We start from the raw sequence: 15,282 nt of genomic DNA, 5'->3' as shown, positions 1-15,282 counted from the left end.
AAGTGTGACCAGAGTGACACTGAAATTTGTCAGAATTATCTCCAGGAAATGAACCCAGGAAGGGTAATTCATGAGCAAACTCAGCAGCTATCTGTAAAGATTTTTCTGTGCCACCATTACAATGTCTCCTGTTAGACTCTTCTCAGACAGAGTCAATACCAAGCCGATGCTTGGAGTCATTATAATTCTCTCATATTAACAAAAATATCCTACACACACAGAATTTTGTATATGTATTAGCTGCCAGATGTGCCAATCTATTTGTGAGCTGAATACTGATTGCACTAAGGAAATAGATCCTGGAGAGAGCTTTGATTACATTTCAAATGACCCTAATGATTCCCGCTGGTAAGGAATTTTGGAAGCTAAAGACCTACAACATTCAAAGACAACTGCTTCAGAAAGCCTAATTAGAGCAGTCCCTCATTCAAACAGAGGCTGAATTTACACAAAAACTAAACTTGGTTTGCTTAATCATGGCTTGTTGAATAAGTTACCAGTGATCTGCTTCATACAACATACATAACCCAAAACAATGGCTTATAACCTATACTGGCTAGGATAGTATAATATTATAAATAAAAAACCAGATTTTGGGTTAGCTAAAGTTAAGATGGAGGTGACCCCACTTTTTTGGGGGAATGAGTCTTGTACATTTGTACATATTACATATTAAGTGATCTGATTCCATTCCATTTATATGACATAGCAGTGTGGTTTTATTTTGTTGGGTGATATCATGAGTTGCTGAAAGCTGTTTTGTAGTAAGATGGTGCCCACATCTAGTAGATCAGTGGTCCCAATCTTTATGCCTCTGTGGACTAGCACTGGTGGTGGCAGGGGAGAGAGGGCATGATTTTGCGTATGTGCTCGCCACTTGCGCAAATGGAGCTTCGCTATTTTCACAGCCCAGTTCCCAATGGACCACAACCCGGTACTAGGCTGCAGGCCAGGGGTTGAGGTCCCCCTGTAATAAATAGTTGCTATAAGAACTCATCCCTAATCAGAATGTATATTAATCATTGCACTGATATTATGGCATGGTTCAAATATAAAGGTAATCCAAAATGTAAGTTACCTATCACATTAAATGAGATACTGACAAACTTGTGGCTCCAAGATTACATGTGGGTCTATTTCACAGCACACTTTCTCACTAGCTTGATGTAGAAAACACACAAAAACTATTCTAAACTCCAAAATAGACTTAACAGGTTTTTAAAAATTCCCTTGAAAAAATAGTAGTGGGGGAGGGAATCTTAGTTATTCCCACATTCATGACATACATTTATTCATCCTATAACTAGCTTGTTAAGGCTGTAAACTCCCTCCAAATTTAAAAGAAGCCACTGATTGTGCAAAAGCTGTCCAGCACCGCCATAAACCAAAAGCAAACAAGCCATATTAGGGCTTTGTGTTATGTATGAACTAAGGTAGAATAATATATTCTAGTCATTTTAAAACAATGGGAAAAGGATGCTTTCATCCTCCTCATTTTGTCTACATTTTGCAAAATTTCACGGCTCCCTTTTGCTTTTTTGCAAGTGTTATCTCTTATATAGGTCATTCGCAAGTTCATTCCTTTAAGGAAATAAAGCATGGTTAGCAGCACCATGGTACAACATTATTTCTCTTCAGGATCCTTGGAAAAGCCTGGCTATTTCCTAGAATTCTTCTTGAAACTGTTCAAGCCCGCAGAACTTAAACACTAAGTTCAGAGGCATGAAGTTGGGACTTTCTCACTGCGCTTCAAGAGGAACAACTGATGTAATCACTGATAAGAATTCACTGAAGTGTTTCACTTTCTAAAAGCAAGAGTGAGCGAAGCAAATAAGTCTGGCCTCCAACTGGTCGCCAACAGGTTGGCGACCCCCAGGGGGAGGGCCTTCTCTGTGGCGGCACCAGCCCTGTGGAATGAGCTTCCTCCTGGATTACGACAACTCCCTGACCTCCGGACCTTCAGACGTGAACTGAAGACTCTATTATTTCAGCGTGCGGGACTAGCCTAAGAACAAAAATGTTTTAAACAAATTTTAATGGGGGTTTTATTGGTTCTTATTGTTTTAGTGATCAGGCCTTGATAATATTTAGTTTTAATCTGGGTTTTAAAAGTCTATTTATTATATTGTTTTATATTGTTTTAATATGCCTGTGAACCGCCCTGAGTCCTATGGGAGATGGTGCGGTATATAAGTTTAATAAATAAATAAATAAATAAACTCTTTAGAAACCGACCATTAAAAAAATGTTCCTTTCCTCCCCACTATTTCTTGCAACAGGGAATGGATGGACAAGGATGAAATGATTCTTTGAGACAGAGGCCAGAGAAGAATTTCTTCACAAAACAGAAATTATTAACAGAATTCAATATTGCAAAATGTGGTGATGGCCACTAAGTTGCAGCTTAATCCTTTGCATTCTCTGTCATCCACCATAAAACAAAACATAGAACTATGCTCATCCCCAGCATACCAACTGCAAAGGAACCACTCTTTCCATGCTCCCTTGTGGGCTTCCTGAAGGACCCAACGACCCATTGCTGTAAACAGAATACTTCATCTAACCAAGATGAACAGCTGTAACAACAGGAACAATATTTGGCTTGGAGAAAGCTTCGTTTACATGGGAAGATGGCGAAATGAGATAGAAGAGGGAAAGAATTTTATTACATTTTTGGACCTTTTTTTTTTTTTTGGACATTCTTCCAGATTAAAGATCAGTTTTCTGATCTTGCGGAACAACTTTTTCATGATCCCACTGTCCTGGGTCCATTTTGAATGATTCAGGCAGTAGGAAAAGCTTCGCCCTTGAAGAATTCTGCTGCTTCAAGGATACATAGACAGCACTTAAGATTTTTCTAACGTAAGTCAACACTTATGCCTGATTTATTTTTGTTGTTAGTTGCAAAGTCGTGTCCAACCCATCGTGACCACATGGACAACATTCCTCCAGGCCTTCCTGTCCTCTACCATCCCCTGGAATCCATTTAAGCTCACGTCGACTGCTTCAGTGACTCCAGCCACCTCGTTCTCTATCGTCCCTTTCTTCTTTTGCCCTCAATCTTTCCTAGCATTAGACTCTTCTCCAGTGAGCCTTCCTTCTCATTAGGTGGCCAAAGTATTTGAGTTTCCTCTTCAGGATCTTGCCTTCTAAAGATCAGGGTTGATCTCCTCTAGAACTGACCGGTTTGATCACCTTGTAGTCCAAGGGACTCGTAGGAGTCTTCTCCAGCATCATAGTTCAAAAGCCTCAATTCTTTGGCACTCAGCTTTTCTTAGGGTCCAACTTTCACATTGCAACTGGGAAAACCATAGCCTTGACTATATGAACTTTTGTTGGCAGGATTATATTTTAATATAAATACTTTAATATTAATATAAATATAAATTATATTTATAAATATAAATTAATATAATATAAATATATACAAACCCTTTAATAGAACTCTGTGTTGCCTCTTAAAGGCCTGAGTTCAAATAATACTGTTTCTTTTCCTTCTCTCTGAACTGCATTCATTTTCTCTTTATGCAGTATTTTCTTAACCACTTATATTTTAGATTTGCAGCTCTCTTTCTCCTGGAGATTCCAGATGAATAAGTCAACTTCAACACTCATGTCAGACTGTAGATTGTTTCTCCTTTGTTTGTGCACAGATTTCAGCTGACTGATTTTTTCCCCTACAGTATTAGATCTACAATGATTCAGCTTTTTTGCTGGCTGTCCCACAAGATTCTCTTCTTGGACTTTTCTTTTTGGTCTTCTTCAGACAAATTGAAGTCTGCTAGGATCAAATTTGCCACCTCCTTCTTCCATACACTCCACTCTCCAATAGCATCAGCCACTCAGGTATCAGCCACCAACAATTTGGGCTTCCAGGAGTCCTTCTGCTTTTGTCTTGAGTGCCGTTTATCAGCTACCCTTTGATCAGTAGGCCAAGTACATATAGAGATTTTTGTTTCCATTGGAACGATTGCAAAATCTTACTTCTTGGGAAGGACTTGTACCTTTCAGAAGCTTGAATTCCTTCCAAAACTCCAAGTCAGAGAAAAAAAATTCTGCACTATTCCAGTACAAGTACACTTGTCTCTGTACATACATGCAAAGGAAGAGTTCTCGGGGATGTCTGATGAAAACACAAGAGAGGACCCTCTTGGTGGCTGCTCCCAGGATTGAAATTCTCTGCCAAAAAGATCAGACTGTTTGCCTTTCAATCACCTTTCTGCTGGCACAAAATAGGTTTTTACTTATGTAGTGTTTTGGTGTGTAAGTGGGTTTTGGCTGCTGAGTTGAGTTGGTGGTACAGTTGTTTATTATTGTGTTCTTAATGGTCCTTGAATTATTCAATATTGTTTTTATTCTTATTCTTAGAAACACTGAGTACCATTCATTGGCAGAAATGCATGGTATATAGCCAATAAATAAATAAATACGTTCATAATGTCTGATTTCAAATAATGCAACTAACTCCTCGTTTTACCTTTCTCTACAGAAGCATGGAATGTACGGCCTTCCAGATGTTATTAAATTATCTCTCAATAGCTCTGTAAATTTGAGATTCTTGGACTTATTCAATAGACAAAGGAGCACAGCTTCCCTCTGGGTTATAGACAAAGCTCTGGTGGATGCAGGCATCTTCTCAGTTACTTGAGCATAATAGTTGGCATATTGGATGAGTTCAAAAAACCCATTAGTTCTGGAACTAGATGGCAACCAGTAGCCAGAAGTTCCACAAAGTTTGTAAATCTGATAACCAGAAGCATGTTTTAAATAAAAATGTAAATAGCAAAACAATTCAGCTAAGGTAGGATTCCAGAAGAATTTGACCACCTTTGGAATATTTTTTCAGCTTGCAGATAATTAAGCTTTTCATTAGCTTCTTAGTCCTTGCTCAACCAAAAATAACTATTAAATAACCCCTTCGGAGTTGCGAATTTCTCTTTTCATTTATGTTACTTTTTTAATGCTAATTTTTAAATAACAAGCCTCTGAAATTGTTCTGCATTAGAGATCTGCCAGGTTTTTTATTTCTTCTGTGCCTCTGGGAAATCCTTTCAATCATAGCCCAGTAAATCTAGAGAGCACCAAGATAGAGGAAACTGGTCTATAATCACAAGACAAGGAGAAAACTGAAGTTCAGAGCAAACATCTACTCTCCCCGCCCCACACACACACATACTCTCAAAAGCAAACTTCTGCACTTATCAACTGCTTTACATCAGATTATTTTAAAGTAGGAGTAGATTCCCGCATTGTGCTATGCTACGGTTTATTTAGCAAATGATTCATTGAATAAAGTACAAGTGGCTAGGTTTGGACAGCACACTAAACTACGTAGCATGGTTTATAAACCACAAAGGCTAGATTCAGATGTTACATTAAGAGAAATCTAAACAAATCATACAAAGGGTTAGCTTGCAAATTAGGATCTTGGAAATCTTGGGACATGGCACCATCTAACTGTGAGAATGAAGCCATCACTTGCACTTCAAATTGGCTTGTTGATTGAGTGATTTACCTGTTAGCTTTGCTCTCTTGCCTTAGCTGTCTCTGGGCAATGAGGGCAGAAATATTTCTCTGATTCCAAAGCTCTGAAAAATTTATTTAGGCAACAAAACGGTTGACTATTTCTTTGTTTTTAATGATATGAACTTTGGCCTCTCTTAAAATACCGAATTTCCCCAAAAATAAGACCCTGTTTTATATTTTTTTGAACCTTGAAATAAGCACTTGGCCTTATTGCCATGCACTCAAAAGCCAGATTGACCTTATTATCAGGGGATGTCTTATTTTGGGGGAAACAGGGTATTATTAATATATGAATAAACACATGTATCTTCTGCTTTTCTGCTGAATGTCGTTTAACTTCAAGTGTTAAGCTTTCACCTAATATTGCAAAAACAACAACAGGTGCTATGATTTCTGCAGATTTACTGGCATCTTTTTAGACCCTCTACTCATCTCAGTAAAAAGCTAGATGATCCAGATGCCTTCCAAATACCAGTATTATTTCCCACCTGCCCACAGTTGATTACACAGTCAATTCCTTGTATTCACCCATTGTCTGCCCACATGCATCCAAGCTGTTCTCCGCACCATAAAAATTGGCAACTTCCTTTATTTTGTTGCTGTTTTTATTTTCAAAGATTTTTCAGGATGCCAAATTCTTTTGCAGCTTGTGTTATGAAGGGCCTAGGTAGTACAGAACTGTTCCGACAGAAAACAGATTTTATATAAATATAAGAACTTCGCATTAGCATTTAAAAAAGGCAGACAGAAGATAAAAATAAAGTGTGCATTTCACAGTTACACTGTGAGAATTTCAGCCAACCCACTATTTGAAGAATGATTTCCCACTCTCGAAGCTGGAAGGCAGTTTTACAGTGAGAAAGCGATTTGATGTTTGTATGTGCTAATCTTATACTTAAATTGCATCTATTTGTGAACACACTCGAATCTTCCCTTCAGTGTTTAATCAAAAGAACTTCTCACACTACTAAAGAAAGAAAGAAAGAAAGAAAGAAAAAAACAACATCTTGCTCACAAGAAAACTATTTTGGGATGCATTAATTTAGGAAGTCATGCTCCAAACAAAAGAAGATGATATGAAAACAAGCTCAGATATTATCAGGAGGGAAAATGGTCAGCTTCTTTTGCAAGGCTACTTGTTAGTTGTATTAGCCATACATTTAACTATCCCTTGGTTGAAAGGAGGTGATAAGAAAGAGGTAGTGTCCAAAGAAAGTGGTTTAAGCTACATCCCATGGAAACTGATTCTTTTTTCTCACTACATCACAATTAAAAAGTTTTGTGTATCAGATATATGGATATGCTTATTATTTCCAAATGCAATACGGAGTGGTGTTATTTTACTCTGTAATGCAGGAAGTATCTTGCCATCAAACAGAATAAGGTGGTCAGTTTGAAAGTGATAACAGAGAACTGCTCCTAAAGTTTCAGGTATTTTATTGTCATTTTTAAAACACCACTTTGGAATGAAGCATTTTTTATAACTAAAGAGGCAGTACATCAGGAAGAAACTGTGTGTGTCCTCGCTCTTTGCTATGCTTATTTTCTAATTGCAATGAGTTCGTGTAAGGCAATGGTGTGTGTTTTTTTCATTAAAATGTCTCACCTACCTGCAGTGTGAACTAGTACAGCCATTTCTCACTGATACGTCAATCTGCCATTTTCAGTTGAGATCTGAGAGAAAAAAACAGCACCATGCTACATGGACTAGAATCCACAAAAGATTGTTTCAAATATTTAAGCACACATTCTTCCTGTTCACTAGCACCATATGTACTGAAATGATAGATCTTCCAAAGTGCATGATTACAAAAATGTCAACATATAAGAACACCAAGCAATATTCCATCATCCTACAAGCTGGACCCCTTCATATTTGGGCTGCAAAGATCTAAATGACCGGAAGAGGACTGCAAAGTAGTAGAATATTCTACCTCTCTTTGCAGCCATCTAGAGGTCATCTGGATTTTTGCAGCTCATATGAACCTTCCCATAAACTCTACACTACTGACAGTATTTCCAAAGGCGAAAGAAGAGGGAAACAGCTTCACATCATATATAGCAACTAGATTTGAACACATTGCACAAAGCCGAATTTTACATAATCATTTTTGTGAATAAGCCAAAGTGGCTGGCTTCACACCCTGAATGTTAAGCCAGAAAACACAATTTATAAATCACAATGATTATATTCACAAAAGATGCTAAGACAAATCCAATTAAGTCACACCATGGAATGGTATTTGAACCAATGACGAAGTCCATTCCACATGGGCTCATTCCACATCACAGTAGGCTGCCAGAAATCCAAATAAGCTTCAGTCAGTGAAGAGCATCTCTTCATCCACTAGAATAACAGAAAACTGAGAAAGGAATAGGAAAAAAACCAGCACACAATCAAGGACTTGTATCACTGAGGGGGGGAAGGAACACATCACAAAACATGGCAGGCAATGGTTATATCTAACTTAAATTTCTCTTTCTTTTTAATGGTTAGATAAACCTATTGACAATAGACTTTCGTTATGAAATACCGTATAATTCGGAGTATAAGACGCACCTTAGTTTTTGGGGAGGAAAATAAGAAAAAAGCTGATTGGCAGGTGGATTGGCCTCCCGGAATACCCCCAATCAGCTGTTCCCAGAGGTGAATTTTAGCAACAGGTTCCTTGGTTGTGAGCTCTGTGCCTTGCTTTTTTTGGCTTTTTTTTCCTGCCTCTGAAACTTTTTTCTGCCTCTGAAAGCCTCCAAAATAGAACTTCAGAAAAAAATCTCTGAAGCTCTGTTTGGGGGCTTCTTTTCTGAAGCTCCGTTTGGGGCTTTTTTCCTGAAGCTCTGTTTCTGATGCTTTTTTCAGCCTATGAAACCTCTGTTTGAGAAGCTGGGTGGAGCTACATTCGGAGTATAAGACGCACCCAGATTTTCACCCTCTTTTTTGGGGGGAAAAGGTGCCTCTTATACTCCGAAAAATATGGTATATGCAGCTGCTTCTCTACCATGTCCAGGTATTATTTAGGAATAGAATGTGTGCTCCTCTAAAACAGGATTGTGCATGTTTCGAAATGATCCCAATGTTTCTGAATACACGAGTGTGCAAGCATAGCATCTATTTCTAGTAGTTGTTTCCTTTGTTAGGCTTCCAATCATTCTGAAAAAAAAGAGGCAGCTGCTTTAAAGAGATGTTTATGCTTATGCTTTTGCTCTAATGCAGTCAAACTCAAGGCCCGGGGGGCCGTCCTGAAAACAGCGAAGGACTGGCCCGCAGTGCTTCTGCCAGTGAAAACGGGCTCCCAAGCTCCTCTTTGGCAAGGAGAGCTGCATGTGGCCCTCCCAAGCCGTTTTCACTGGCAGAGCGCTCAGGCCACCAGGAGGCCATGACAGATGAAAATGGAGCTTGGGAGGCTGTTTTCACTGGCAGAGCACTCAGGCCACCACAGGTGCCCCTTACAGGAGTGATGTCAAGCTGGCCACAACCAAGGTCAAACACAACCTTGATGCAGCCCTCAATGAAATTGAATTTGACACCCCTGCTCTAATGCATTCTGTAACATTTCTTTCAAACCGCCCTTGAAGCATTCTCAGAGCTACTGTAAACTCTTTTATACTGGAACTGCCTGAAATTGCACTTGAGAGTTTTGGAGAACACTGCTGTTGATTGAACTATGGTCCCTCTCATTTTTCTGGGAAACCTTCAGAGTTCAACATCTCAGTCAATAGATGTAATAATAAAAAAAAGCTGTCATCTTCCTGTCCTCACTGTCTATTTTTCATGAACATCTGCCTGGTTATTGCTAGCAACGTTGCTAAGCTAGGACTTTTCATCTACAATACTTCTTATCTGATGATGAAAACGGTATTGTCTCCTCCAGTTCCCACAGGTTAGAGCTTCCAGAAAGGCAGCAAGATATTGAATCACTTAAAAAGTTTTTCCATCAATAACTTCAAACTAGATCCATTGAACTGCACTTTTGAACCACATTTTTTTGTTTCCATGGCACTAGCTGCCATTTAGTTACTGTCAAAGACAGCCTAGAGAAATTAATGGATGATTAGATTACCAATAACTGCTAGTCGTAATGTATTTGTTATAATGTCTTTCTCATGCAATACTTACTAGTTTCTCTGCCAAATCCCATTATAACCCATTATAAAGGGCTAAAAAAAATCAAAACTAGTTCGCATCATCATTTGATGTCTATTTTTTGGTACCGTATTCATCAAATTCATCGTATCAGTCCTTATATTCAGTCTCAAATAAGTACTCCAGAAATTAAAAACAAACTTAATATTCAGAAATCGATCAACCCACTGTATAAACATACTTTATATTAATCTTCCTTGAGTATATCCTTGCCAGATTTCAACACTCAGATATTTGAGCAAGCCAAAGAGAGTCACCAGTTGGCTTTCTACATGCTGTTGCAAAACTTTGTCCCAGCATGAAATATCAACAATGGAAGGAACAGAAACTGTTAGCAATTCCAAGCAAACTCATCAGTGAAGTTTCCTTGAGAACCTGGAGAAAAGACAGGATATAATTCTAAAAAAAATGAATCGTTTCAGTAACGTATTTTTTTTATTTGCATTTATATCCCGCCCTTCTCCGAAGACTCAGGGTGGCTTACACTATGTTAAGCAATAGTCTTCATCCATTTGTATATTATATACAAAGTCAACTTATTGCTCCCAACAATCAGAGTCCTCATTTTACCTACCTTATAAAGGATGGAAGGCTGAGTCAACCTTGGGCCTGGTGGGACTTGAACTTGCAGTAATTGCAAGCAGCTGTGTTAATAACAGACTGTCTTAGCAGTCTGAGCCACCAGAGGCCCTTATAAATAAAGAAACATCAGCTTATTCTGCTGTTCTGTGATAGCGCCTAACAGAATAGGTAACAAATTACAAATACTTTTTGTAGATAAAGTAAAGAACAAATCCAAAGGTCAATTCTTTGGGAAATTTGTCTTCCTCTTTCTTCCTTCCTCATTTCCTTATGTGTCATGTTAATCCTATTATCCTGACCCAAAGGTCTCGGAAATGTGCTAAACTCCATGCCACAAAATTGAATGCTGCTTCCCCTTTAACAGCCTTAACATATGAAGCTGCTTTTCGCCATTATCATGTAAGATTGGGTTGCAGATCTTCTTCTGGCTCAGACATCTGAATTTTCAAAGTTCCATATGTTGATTCATGATACCTTTCTACACTGCAGAAGGCTGTAATCTTATTTTTTTTTCCAGACAAAAGGGCATAAATCTCCAATAAATGCAATCATTGGTAAATGCAGAAACATCTGATAACAATGGCAATATTTCCTGATTCTCCTGAGCCTGATTCTTATGTACATGCAGTATGCACATCTCCTTCATTTACCTGCGGTGCAAAAGGATACCTGCAACTTATTCCCCTTTCACCGGCTCACTTGCATTTAGCTTTCTCTTCTAGCTACCTACAGATTACTGAATTGGGACAGAGCAGATCATTCCGAAATAACCATCAAAATGTTCAAACGCTTCTTAGAAAATGATCATTCTAAAACTGCCAGAATTTACCTACTGCAGCTACTTCAGTATTTGTCATCTACATTTTTCCAGAGCTTCAGAAGAAAGATTCTAATAGGCAAAAAAAAAATCATCAAGTTTGGACTCATTGCACTTCAGGTAGGTAAGCTTTATAAATCAATAAAGAGAGTGGGATAATTTAGGAGGAACCTAATCAGTGTTATATCCCTGCTGATATTTACTGGGAACTCAAAGTCTAGCAATCATTTTACTAGTGGATGTATCTTATACATTAGCCGGCAGTGGTAGAAGGTTCTAGTGGGCGTTCTATGGTATAGCGCTGTGAATCAAATTTCCCCATGGCAAAGGTTCCTGTCTTATTCTGCATGCTTGATTTAATACCTTAAGACAGGAAATAATTTCTGATGGCGGACAATGCTAATGCTAGCCCAGCATTTTAAAGAATATGTCGTGTCCCACTCCTCCGCTGACGGCCGGGTCAGGGAAATCCGAATCAGGCTTGCCTCTGCAGCTCTGCCCAAAGTCCTAGCAAAGTCCTCAGAGCAGGCAGGAGACCAGAAAGTGACTTCAGCAAGATAAGTTCGACTTTGCCTGACTCAGAGACTGCCAGAAAGCAGATCCTTTATATAGGCCATGGGGTGTGGCTCCATGACTCAGCACTCATTAAGGCCTGCCTCTCCCTTCCTTCTTGTTTCCTCCGCCTATCCAGTCTTCTGATGCGAGGGTCACTCCAATCAGCAGCTGTTGGAAATAAACTTTCCTCAGGCTCACATGCTGTGGAGGAGGGGGAGGGGTCTAGCTGCTCCGTTTGCCTGGGCATGGAGCCAGGGCTGGGGCAGGGGTGCTCCTCCTCTGCAGCCTGCTTGGGCATGGAGCCAGGGCTGGGACCGGGAGGTGCCCCCTCCTCTTCAGCTTGTCTGGGCATGGAGCCAGGACTGGGGCCGGGAGGCATACATTCCTCCATGTTCGGGAGCAGATAAGAAGGCCCCGGCTGCTGTGAGAGCGGGCAAGACACAACAGAATATGGCAAGGTTTACCCTGTCTTAAACCCCAAAATTGATAGACATCTACAAGTAGAATTGCTATAATTGCAGAAGGTAGAGTTGTTCATACCGTGTATTAGGGGATTATAATAAAAAAAAACTGATCAGACTTGCACAGATTAAATAGGACAACTGCCATAATTCACTCTGGGCTTTGTTCCTTATTTGCTGTCCAAATTCAAGAGGTTAGTATTGTACTTCAAAGTGTGAGAACTTCTGTGAAAGAGAAGTTAAAATATATGGAAATGCTATATATATTTCTTCCCAACTCTAATTAAATTATTAGTTTATTCATGGGGTGGGGTCCAATAAATTCATCTATCATTTGAGCAGGTTTGAGAACTTCTGATTTAAGATAAACACATTCTACTTCAGTGTACTACATGACTCAGGAAAGACCTATTCAATGCCAGCTAATTTTAAAAAAATACTACCAGTACTAACACCAGTGCTACATGTATCAAACATACATGCTAACCCATTAACTTATATTTTGAACCAAAGGACTTTGGTCAGTCAACCAACAGCCTCTTGGAATAACAAACATCTTTCAGGGTTCACTTTTCTCTCTAATAGATTAAAACCATCATGAAAGAGAAGATTTCTGCCTAGTATACAGATTTTTTTCTATTCATAGATAACCCATCCCATGGAACTGATGTGTGTTTAATGTGTGTCCCGTATTTTTACATGTCAGTTTGCAAAGGTAAAATCCCTACGTACAATGTTCCTACAAAATATTACCGGTATATTTTAATAAGAACTACAGGGAGCTTCTTTCTTTCAGGGGGGAGGGGGTTGAGGGTGGTTTCTTTGCCCAAGAGTGTCAGCTGAAAGTCAACGTCTGTTCAGTCCTTAAACATGTCTTGCAATTTAAAATTTCCAGGAGAGAACTGAAAAACTAGAATGACTTCAGATTATAAAACAACAGCCATCAGTACAACGGAACTAAATTGGGCAGATACTGAATCCAGCTTATTTTATTTGTTTACAGTATTTTTATGCTTCTCTTCTCTTCAATGAATGCTGAAAGGAAGTCCAAACTGTTTGATAATTTCAGCTTTTATTTTAAGAAAGCTGCATTTCTGGACTTATAAAGATGGATGAACTAATGAATTCTTAGAGAAAGAGGGTGGTTGAGAAGTTATAATGGTCCAGGTTGAATATGAAATAGCTTTCAGCGTGGCCCCAGGAGCAGGAGGCACAACAGAACAGCACCATAACAGGTACGGTACATTTACTGTATATATTCACATAGGTTGCAGTAGGTTGCAGAATTCTTCTCTTCAGGCCCTAGAAAGGCATTCTGCTGTTTGTAATTGTCTCTCATATGAATAATCCTCCAATAGGGACCTCATCACCTCGTCTCTTTTTTTAAGACAACAGCTTGGCAGTATAGCATATATTTTGCATACAAAAGACTCTCTGGCACTCAAGTTAAAAGAGATCTCAGTTATCAGGTATGGAAATGACCTTCACATGACATTCTGGAGAGCTCTGCTAGTCAGAGCAATACCATTTTGCTGAACAGGCCAATATCTCATACTGATACAGACAGCTTCATCTATATTCCTGAAAATTTATCCAAACAAATTAATCTTGGGTAATCCTTAGACTGTATTACTTAATGTGTAGATCTTCAGCTGCTTTGGAAGCACTTTTTGGAAAATTCTACTAGCAGAAGTATGTTTTTTTAGACAACTTTATGAATAACTCATGCCTGTTCAGTAATAACTTGCCAACCCATGTCTGAGCACGATGCAAAGTACTAGTGCTTTTTAATGGGCTTTATAGGTGTCTTCAATCACAGCATTTGAAGGGTTGTCTCTCCCCACATTTCCTCGCTTGTATTATGGTCATTCTTAGAAGCAGTGCTCCAGGCATCCTCCCATATCAAGTGTAATAAGTAGCTTCCAGGGAACAACCTTCTCAGTACTAATAGTTTCCTAAGCTCTAGAATGCCTTCCCCCAAGCACACCTATTTTCTTATCTTTACTGACCCAAATAAAAATAACTTGTTGTATTTCCAGTATTTTAATTCTTAAAATTCTGAGCCTTTCAGCCAATTTTTGTGTGCTGTTTTTGTTTTCATTGTTATACGCTAGCTATTTTAATAATAGTTTTGATTAAGAAAATTAAATTGTAATTTTAGAGTGTTGGCAGCTGCCTTGAGACAACTATTTTGAGGACCACATACTTTAAAAATTATATCCTATCCCTATCAGATCCCATATCTAAGTGTCCCTAGGGAAAATATTTTTTTTAAAAAACTTTTTATTATGAATCCCATCTGTTGAATGAAGCACCCTGGCAAATATTCATGGCTTTTTGCACTGGCCAAAGGGATACTTTATGCCCCAAACATCAGCCATAATTAGTTTGCTCTTTTAAAGTCTTACCATACGATCATTTATTTATCTTGTTTTAATTGATCATTTAATACTTTATAAAAAATAAATAATACCTAGAAAAAGAGCTACAGTGGTAGAAAAGGAAACTTTACAAGAAATATTCAGGTATCGCTGTACACATGCTGAGGAAGGATTGATTTTTATTATAAGGATATCCTGTATTTCAAAGACTAGGACTTCACAAAGCAGCTAACAAGTTTTTTAATTCAACAAAACAACCCACCCTCTTAAATATAAAGATATTTAAGGCAGGCAACTATTTAAACCACATCTTCCAAATGTGTGGGACTACCTTCCTGTTATCCTTACACAGAAGTTCTGGGTTAAGAGAAACCAATGATTAACAATCAGGTGGAATTGAATTCCACCAACACAGAGACTGTTGGTAACTGCCCTGAGTTTGCACAGTGGGATATAAACAAGCACCTATAATACACACATTGTTGGTCCCTCACTCCACCCCTTAAAGATATGTTCAAAAGGGATAAAGAAAAAAAGGGGGGGGTTAGGTTCAGCTCATTTTCTGTTATGAGGATAAGGTGTGGCTTCTTGCAAATTATGAAAGCTATGAAATGGGTCAATAATATTTTTTCAAAAAAAGGTTGAATAAGTAATGAGGAGCTATGGTGGTACAGTGATTTAAAATGCTGTATTGCAGACAAACTCTGCCCACAACCAGGAGTTTGATCCTGACTGGCTCAAGGTTGACTCAGCCTTCCATCCTTCTGAAGTTGGTAAAATGAGGACCCAGATTGTTGGGGGCAAGATACTGACTCTGTA

General features: G+C 38.7%; 1 protein-coding gene across 11 annotated transcripts in view; it reads right to left on the bottom strand.

Annotated features, from left to right (window-relative positions):
- Nucleotides 1-15,282, bottom strand: part of HMBOX1 (homeobox containing 1) — a 135,389-nt gene that overhangs the window by 113,995 nt on the left and 6,112 nt on the right. For 2 of the 11 annotated variants that reach the window (XM_058164816.1, XM_058164814.1), the window contains one exon: nucleotides 7,137-7,200. The exons of the other annotated variants lie outside the window; for them this stretch is intronic. The gene's annotated coding sequence lies outside the window, so the exon portion shown is untranslated. The remainder of the gene's footprint in view (nucleotides 1-7,136; nucleotides 7,201-15,282) is intronic. 11 annotated transcript variants of the gene reach the window in all.

Source organism: Ahaetulla prasina, chromosome 1 (assembly GCF_028640845.1).
Source record: "Ahaetulla prasina isolate Xishuangbanna chromosome 1, ASM2864084v1, whole genome shotgun sequence".
NCBI lineage: Eukaryota > Metazoa > Chordata > Lepidosauria > Squamata > Colubridae > Ahaetulla > Ahaetulla prasina.
This window is presented reverse-complemented; position numbering and strand designations above follow the sequence as displayed.